Genomic DNA, 9,392 nt, shown 5'->3' on the forward strand with positions numbered 1-9,392 from the left:
CCAACAATAACAACAACTACAACAACCATTTCAATTGCAATAACAATCCCAACAACAACCTCAATAACAACAACGACAACAAAAACCAAAAACAGCCATGTCAAAGGTGTGAAGAAAATCACCCGGGGTTTTGCACGACATTTTGCAACAGGTATAAGAAAAATGGTCATAGCGCGATAAAGTGTGAGATCTACGGACCAAGGTTTAACAGAACTAAAGGAACAAATAGTGTCGTAACAAGTAATGCCGGAACGAATAGTGTCGGAGCAAGTAATGCCAACGCTGTTTGTTATAAATGTGGAAAACCGGGCCACATTATTAGAAATTGCCCGAATTAGGGGAATACTAATGGTCAGGGCCGCGGAAGAGTTTTCATTATTAATGCGGCAGAAGCACAAGAAGACCCGGAGCTTGTTACGTGTACGTTTCTTATTGACGATAAATCTGCTTATGTTTTATTTGATTCGGGTGCAGATAGAAGCTATATGAGTAGAGATTTTTGTGCTAAATTAAGTTGCTCATTGACGCCTTTGGATAATAAATTTTTACTCGAATTAGCAAACGGTAAATTAATTTCAGCAGATAATATATGTCGGGATAGAGAAATTAAATTGGGTGATGAAACGTTTAAGATTGATTTAGTACCAGTCGAGTTAGGGAGTTTTGATGTAATAATTGACCTGGACTGGTTGAAAAAGGTGAGAGCAGAGGTCGTTTGTTACAAAAATGCAATTCGCATTATGCGTGAAAAAGGAAAACCTTTAATGGTGTACGGAGAAAAGAACAACGAGAAGTTGAATCTTATTAGTAGTTTGAAGGCGCAAAAACTAATAAGAAAAGGTTGTTACGTCATTCTAGCACACATCGAGGAAGTTAAACCTGAAGAAAAGAACATCAGTGATGTTCCCGTCGCAAAAGAATTTTCCGATGTATTTTCGAAAGAATTATCGGGATTACCCCCACATCGATCTGTTGAATTTCAAATAGATCTTGTACCAGGAGCTACACCAATAGCATACAGACTCGCTGTCACGACCCTACTTTTTCCGTTAACTTTTACCGTTAATTATTTAACGACCGTTAACTGCTATTCGTCCTACGTCATCTCTATGACCTATATTATATTTTTGTAATAATATATATATATATATATATATATATATATATATATATATATATATATTATTTTGTGATATGTGAATATTTGTATTCATATTTTTAAGTTATGCGTTTCTACGTGTCGCGAATTTCTATCCGGCGAATCTTTTCGGTTTTCAAACCAACGGTAGAGTTTTTGGGATTTTTAAATCCTAAATATTTTAAATATGATATTTTAAGATCATATAATTATATATAGTATTTATATTTATTTTTCGTCGCGTATTTGTTATCTCTACGAATTTTCAATCGCGTAAGCGTGTTTTCGCGTTTCGGGTTTCGTTCGGGCTATCGGGCCACAAGGAATTATACACTTAGCAAGATTGGGCCATGGGACCCACCCCATGACCCCACTTTCGGCCGACCCATCAAGGGGGGAGTATACTCCCTTGATTTTCCCATTTTGTTATCTCATTTTTACAAATTCTAATTTTATCAAAACCTAATTATCACTTTGTGCTCTATCCTCTCCTCCCTCCTTGTGCCGTCACCCCACACCCACAAAAACATCATCATCATCATTCAAACAAGCTTGGATCATCAATTGATTTACATAAACGCGTTCTACTAATCATCCTCTACACGAATCAATCACTTGTTTCTCGATTAGGGTATAAACCCTAACCCTAGAATTTTTAATTTTTCATTACTTTTCTGTTTTTAACGCTTATTTTGATAGTATGTTAGTTATTTGTTATTGTTATGATGATTGTATGCGTAGAATTGCTCAAAAACACATGTTTTCGGTTTGATTTGATTGGGACAACAGCTATTTCGTTCTTTTCCGATATTTTAACTGATATAAAAGTGAAAATAAAGTAGTTAGATGAGTTCCTATCATCAAGACATTAATTTTAGACTCCGGATTCATGTCGTTTTGATTCCCGGAGCCCTAGATATGATCAAAATGGTATTTTATCAAGATTGAAATGTGATATTGATATGAACCAGGTTTGGTCCGACTTTGTGACCATATTTGGTGTCTTTAGAGTGTGTTAGTGTGTTACGATTGATGATGGGATGAACTTTCATGTTCGGGTCATCTAAATCCGAGCCACGAATCACCCGTTATGGCTAAAACACGTTTTTGAATGAATTGAAGTGGTGTAATGGCTAATCATCACGACTTGGGGATTGTTATTGGTGTGTTCTTGAGTGCACCAATGTGTTAGGTGGTTTGATTAGGCGGAGATATATATAAGGCTCGCCGAAAACCGACACCCGGGGATCAAGATATGACCTGAAGAACTTTTGATTTAAAACTTATGGTTAATAATTAAAACTTATGATATAAATAATGATTTTCATTATTATTAAATTACTTATGATATAAAAAGTAATTATTAAAATTTAAGACTTATGATATATATTTATTATATCATTTAATTATTACTTATGATTTAATTAACATTTTAATTAAACTTATGATTAATAATACTTTTATTATTAATGGAAAATACTTATGATAAGTATTAAACTTATACTATAAGATTATTATTATAAGACTTATAATAAGGATTAATTAATTATTTAATTATTATAAGGCTTAGTTATTATTTAATTATAATTTAATTATTAAATATTTATGATTTAATGATTATAATTAGAAACTTATGATATGATTAATAATTCATTATTAATTAATAATACTTATGATATGATTTAAAATTTATTATTAATTAATAATACTTATAGTATAACTAATATTTAATTAATTAATTAAATACTTATGTTATATTAATTATATCATTTAAACTTATATTAACTTTAATAATTCATTTTAATTTAATTAAACTTATGTTACGACATAATTATGCATATTTAACTTTAATAAACATTATAACTTGCATTATTATTATAACTTACACTTTTAAAATTAACGTTGACTATGTTTGACCAAGGTTGACTTTTGAGTTGACTTTTGGTTGACTTTGACTTTCATTTGACTTTTGTTGACTTTCTAATTAAGGAAACTTTTCTAACTTATAAACTTTCTAAAAAATAGCAACTTTCGAAATTTGCAAACTTTCCAAAAATAGAAACTTTCCAAAAATGGAAACTTTCCAAAAATAGAAACTTTTCAAAAATAGAAACTTTTCAAAAATAGAAACTTCCCAAAAAAAGGAAACGTGCTAAAAATAGAAACTTTCTAAAAATAGAAAGTGTGTGTCCATACGCTATTTCGATCTAACCGATGCATGCTGAGTATTGTTCTATGTCTACTTGTAACATGTACAATAGCTATCATACTAAGACTTAACCTAAGTTAGTTATTTATATCGACCTGCTTTATTTATAGGTCGGCGTTGTGATCATTCCTGATCACTGTACTCCATTTGTTGTTCGCTTAATTGTGTTGGTTACTTCGTTACTATTAAGGTGAGTTATAGTCGCGTTTTTACATACTTGTTAAAGTATATTTTTGGGATGTGATTACATGCATTTTATTTCACGTTTAGACACAAGTGACAATTAAATTTAAATTATTCATTGTGAGTTGGACAAAAATATTCCCTAGTCTGGTAACTGTAATCACTGGTTTCTACTGGTGAACGCGAATCCTACGGATAGATCTATCGGTTTTGACAACCCCATTTCGAGCTAGTTGCGCTAGCAATTTATAATCGGAATGTTTAGTACTTCGTATTTTGTTGTAGATACGCTGTTCGGTGTATATCATTTATTATGTTTGGCAAGGGTAAATAAAGGGTTAAGTGATTACCAGGTGGTCATTGATAATGGAATAATGTTTAATGTTTTCTAACATTTTTAAATCTTGTGGTCTAAAGTTTATTCAATTATTTAAACCTATAATTCACTCAACCTTTGTGTTGATAATTTACTCGCATGTTTTCACAGGTACTTGAGTGTATGTGATGCTTTCACTGTGTTTAGAAGAGTCTGCATGCATTTGGGCAGATTTTATGAAACAATTATGAACTTAAGCTTGTATTTTGTTTTTGGATAATTTAAATTTGTGGGTTTGTTGGCAAGGTTTTGTGTCAACTTTGATAAATTAATATGTTGGGTTATTTTAAACTACATATTTTTGGTATGCTTTCCTTTTTGGGAAACTTTTAAAATAAAAGAATGCAATGTTGTTTGTTAAATTCATTTAAGTTCGATCAAGCTGTGGGACCAAGTGACGGAGCCGTTAAGTGTTTTGACGGGGCCATCATAGTTGGTATCAGAACTCTGGTTGTAGGGAACTAGGCGGTCTTAATGTGGTCAACCCTTGGTTCTTAGGGTGCATTAGAGTCTAGTCTACAGCCCAACCCTTTTGCTATAGCATTATTATGCATTTCATTTTGTATGAGATATATCATAAGCATTTATTTCTATTTGGTATATGGTTTGTGGTTTTATTGTTTGCAGATGCCGACTTTGAGCAACAACTCCGTTCCTGCTCCTGCTCCTTCGGCTGCTGAAAGACGCCGTGCTGATCAACCTTTGATCGATGATCCTGTTCACTACTACTTTTCCACCCTCCCTCACATGAACAGAGCTTACACTGACAAGACGCGTATTAATGCTCTTAGTGATTGTATGCGTACCTTGCCGCATAACGAGGTTATGGACGAGATTCGAGCTAGTATGGATTTGTTCATCAGTTTCAAGCATAATGTAAGGATTGAGAATCGTAAGCGTAACCGTGAGATAGATGCTAAGTTCGAGGCTCTCGAGAGCATAGTTCGTGGTTTGAAGGCAGAGTTGGAAGAAGTGAAAGGAAAGTTGCGGAAGTATGAGACTCCTGCTGAGACTCATGCTGGCCCATCTTATCACACCCGCTCTAAGCAGATGTGATATGATGATTCATGATTGAATATTTATTTCATAAGACTTAATGTCCTTTCATACATACATTTTTGGGTTATGTACGGCATTTTGCCGAGGATTTTATTAAGGTTTTGTTATGGGATGTTTTTCATTATGTATGGATGGTTATTTTTATGACATCTATGATCATTATCACATTTTATTTCTGATGTTGTGACTCTTGGCATGTTATATTATGCGTAATGTAGATCATGTATGTTAGGTGCTATGTATGTTGTATGATGTTATCATAAAATATGTATGCATGTGGTGGTTATTTCTATAACTATCATAACTGTCATGTTATTACTCATAGTGTTTACTGACTATTATTTTAATGGTTATTCTTTTCGTGTTCGATCTATTCCTTTATAACACTGGTATTATTTTTAGTACTAACGGTTGTGTTATTCTGTTTTGAAGATCATGCCTCCTAGAGAGTCCAACGAAGCCCGTATGCAACGACTTATCACCGAAGGAATAGCAGCTGCTATGGCAGCAAAGGCTAATGCTAATGCGAATAACAACAATCAGGTGGGATGCTCCCACAAAACGTTCATGGCAAGTCGTCCACAGGAATTCAGTGGTACGGAAGGACCCATAGGACTTACCCGCTGGTTCGAGAAAATCGAGTCTATTTTCAGGGTTAGTCAAGTCCGAGAGGAGGACAAGGTTAGTTTTGCTAGCTGCACTCTTAAGGATAGTGCATTGACCTGGTGGAACAACTTGGTTAATAGTTTGGGAAATGATGTGGCTTATGGTTTAACTTGGAATAATTTCAAGGAAAGAATGATCACCCGTTATCGCCCCCGGGGTGAGCTTAAGAAGTTAGAGGTTGAACTTAAGAACTTGAAAATGAAGGGCACCGAATTAGATGCCTACGAGCAAAGGTTCTCCGAGTTGACTTTGTTGTGTCCTAATGTCTATGCTGATGAGAATCTTAAGATTGAAGCTTACATTAATGGGTTATCTGAGAAAATTGAGCATAGGGTTGAGTCTAGTGAGCCCCAAACTATCGAAGCTGCTATGTGTATGGTTCATAAGCTTAATGATAAGATTTTAAGGAGGAGTAAGGCTGCTGTGACCGATGCCAGTGAAGAGGTTGTTAAGAAGGCTGATAATGGGAAAAGGAAGTGGGATAATAACAGCAACCAGAACCAAGGTCAGCAAAAGAAACAAGATACTTCCAGTGCTAGTAACCGAAATCAGCGTGTGTGTCCTCGATGTTATAAGGCTCATGATAGATATTGCACGGTTACTTGTAAGAGGTGTTCCAAATAGGGACACATTGCTAAAGATTGTACGGTGCTTCTGCCGGGTTCTGCTACTCCTGCTGCAGGTGGTAATAATAGTAATAATGCTGGTAATAGTGGTGGTAATGGTAATGGTAATGGGAAGTCAAGGAATGGCGGTAATCAGAGAGTTTGTTACGAGTGTGGAAAGCCGGGGCATTTCCGTGATGCCTGTCCTAACAAGAAGACCACTGAGAATGCACGTGGTAGAGCGTTCAACATTAACGCCAGGGATGCTGAGGAAGATCCTAAACTTGTTACGGTTACATTCTCGGTCAAGGATTTATCAGTTTATGTACTATTTGATTCAGGGGCTGATTTGAGTTTTGTGTCGAGTAAATTAAGTCCAAAAATCAAAATACCGTTAACTCCTTTAGACAATACTTACGTTGTTGAAATAGTTAATGGTAAAGTGCTTATTGCTAAGACTGTGTATCGTAAATGTAACATTAATCTGGCTGGTAGAGATTTTGAGATAGATTTGGTACCGATTGAACTTGGTAGTTTTGACATTGTTATTGGAATGGATTGGTTATCTGTGAATCGTGCTGAGATTGTGTGTTATGAGAAAGCTATTCGTATTACTAATGTGGTTGGAGAGCCGCTGATGGTTTTTGGAGATAAGAAATGCAGACAGTTAAATCTTATTAGCTATTTGAAAGTTCATAAACATCTTTGCAAAGGCTGTCATGCTATTTTAGCCCATGTTGTTGATCCCGATAAAGAAACGAAGAGCGTTGGTGATGTTCATATTGTTAGAGATTTTTCCGAGATATTTCTCGAAGATTTACCTGGCCTTCCGCCACAACGCGCGGTAGAATTTCAAATTGATCTTGTTCCTGGTGCTGCTCCTGTAGCACATGCTCCTTACCGACTTGCGCCTTCCGAACTTCAAGAATTGTCAAGTTAACTCCGTGCGTTGTTAGACAAGGGTTTTATTCGTCCTAGTTCATCCCCTTGGGGAGACCCTGTTATGTTTGTTAAGAAGAAGGATGGTTCTTTTCGTTTGTGCATTGATTATCGTGAGTTGAACAAGCTTACTGTTAAAAATCGATATCCTCTTCCGAGAATTGATGATCTGTTCGATCATCTTCAGGGTTCATCTGTTTATTCTAAAATCGATCTTCGTTCCGGCTATCATCAGTTGCGTGTTAAAGAATCTGATGTTTCGAAAACTGCTTTTAGCACGCGTTACGGTCACTTTGAGTTCCTTGTTATGCTGTTCGGATTGAAAAATGCACCTGCTGTGTTCATGGACCTCATGAACCGTGTGTGTAGACCCTATCTGGACAAATTCGTTATTGTGTTCATCGACGACATCCTTATTTATTCGAAGAGTGATGAAGAGCACGAAGAACATTTGAAGTTAGTGCTCGATCTGTTAAGAAAAGAAGAGTTGTACGCTAAGTTCTCTAAGTGTGCTTTCTGGTTACGAGAAGTTCAATTCCTTGGACATATTGTTAGTAAACAGGGAAAACAAGTTGATCCTGCTAAGATTGAAGCGATTGAAAAGTGGGAAATTCCAAAAACTCCTACTCAGATTCGTCAGTTTCTAGGATTGGCAGGTTACTATAGAAGGTTCATTCAAGATTTCTCTCGTATAGCGAAACCTCTGACTGCTTTATCGCACAAGGGGAAGAAGTATGAGTGGAAGGATGAACAAGAGACTGCTTTTCAGATATTAAAGAAGAAGTTAACTACCGCTCCGATATTGTCACTACCTGAGGGTAATGATGATTTTGTTGTTTATTGTGATGCTTCGCGTCAAGGCTTTGGTTGTGTTTTGATGCAACGAAAGAAAGTTATTGCGTACGCGTCACGTCAATTGAAGATTCACGAGCAGAACTATACAACTCATGATTTAGAGTTGGGGGCCATTGTTTTTGCGCTTAAGATTTGGAGACATTATTTGTATGGGGTTAAGAGTACTGTGTACACAGATCACAAAAGTCTTCAACATATCCTAGATCAGAAACAGTTGAACATGAGACAACGAAGATGGATTGAGACGTTGAATGATTACGATTGTGAACTCTTATATCATCCGGGTAAGGCCAATTTTGTGGCAGATGCACTGAGTTGTAAAGAAAGGGTTGAACCTTGCAGGTTTAGGGCCTTGAATATGACAATTAGAACAAACCTCGCAAGGTGGATTCTTGAGGCATAACAAGAAGCCTTAAAGGAAGAGAATTTTGTGAAAGAGAACGTAAGAGGTATGGCTAAGAAGTTTGAGGTACGAGCAGATGGTACTAGATACTTTACGGGACGTCTTTGGGTTCCAAAGTTTGGGGAACTGCGACAACTTTTTTTAGGTGAGGCTCATAAGTCTAGGTACTCTATTCATCCTGGTTCAGGAAAGATGTATCATGATCTTAAGGAGCTGTATTGGTGGCCTAATTTGAAAGGTGATGTGGCTACGTATGTGGCTAAGTGTTTGACATGTGCTAAGGTTAAAGCTGAACATCAAAAACCGTCTGGACTTTTGGTGCAACCCGAGATTCCCGAGTGGAAGTGGGAAGGAATTACGATGGATTTTATTACTAAGTTACCGAGAGTTGCGGGTGGCTATGACACTATTTGGGTGATTGTAGATTGACTCACTAAGTCGGCTCACTTTTTGCCTATTAGGGAAACAGATTCAATGGAGAAGCTTACTCGTTTGTATTTGAAGGAGATTGTTTCTAGAAATGGTGTTCCTGTATCTATTATTTCACACCGAGACAGTCGATTTGTATCGAGGTTTTGGCGATCCTTACAGGAAGCCTTGGGAACTAAGTTAGATATGAGCACCGCTTATCATCCTCAAATGGATGGTCAGAGTGAAAGGACCATTCAGACGTTAGAAGATATGTTACGAGCATGTGTTATTGATTTTGGTAATGGGTGGGATAAATATTTGCCGCTAGCTGAGTTTTCTTATAACAACAGTTATCATGCAAGTATTAAAGTCGCAGCGTTTGAAGCTCTGTATGGTAGAAAGTGTAGGTCTCATATCTGCTGGAATGAGGTTGGGGATGCTCAACTCACAGGTCCAGAAATTATTCATGAGACTACCTAGAAGATTGTACAGATTAAGGAAAGATTGAGAACCGCTAGAAGTCGGCAAAAGAGTTATGCCGATAGGGG

Source organism: Rutidosis leptorrhynchoides, chromosome 4 (assembly GCF_046630445.1).
Source record: "Rutidosis leptorrhynchoides isolate AG116_Rl617_1_P2 chromosome 4, CSIRO_AGI_Rlap_v1, whole genome shotgun sequence".
NCBI lineage: Eukaryota > Viridiplantae > Streptophyta > Magnoliopsida > Asterales > Asteraceae > Rutidosis > Rutidosis leptorrhynchoides.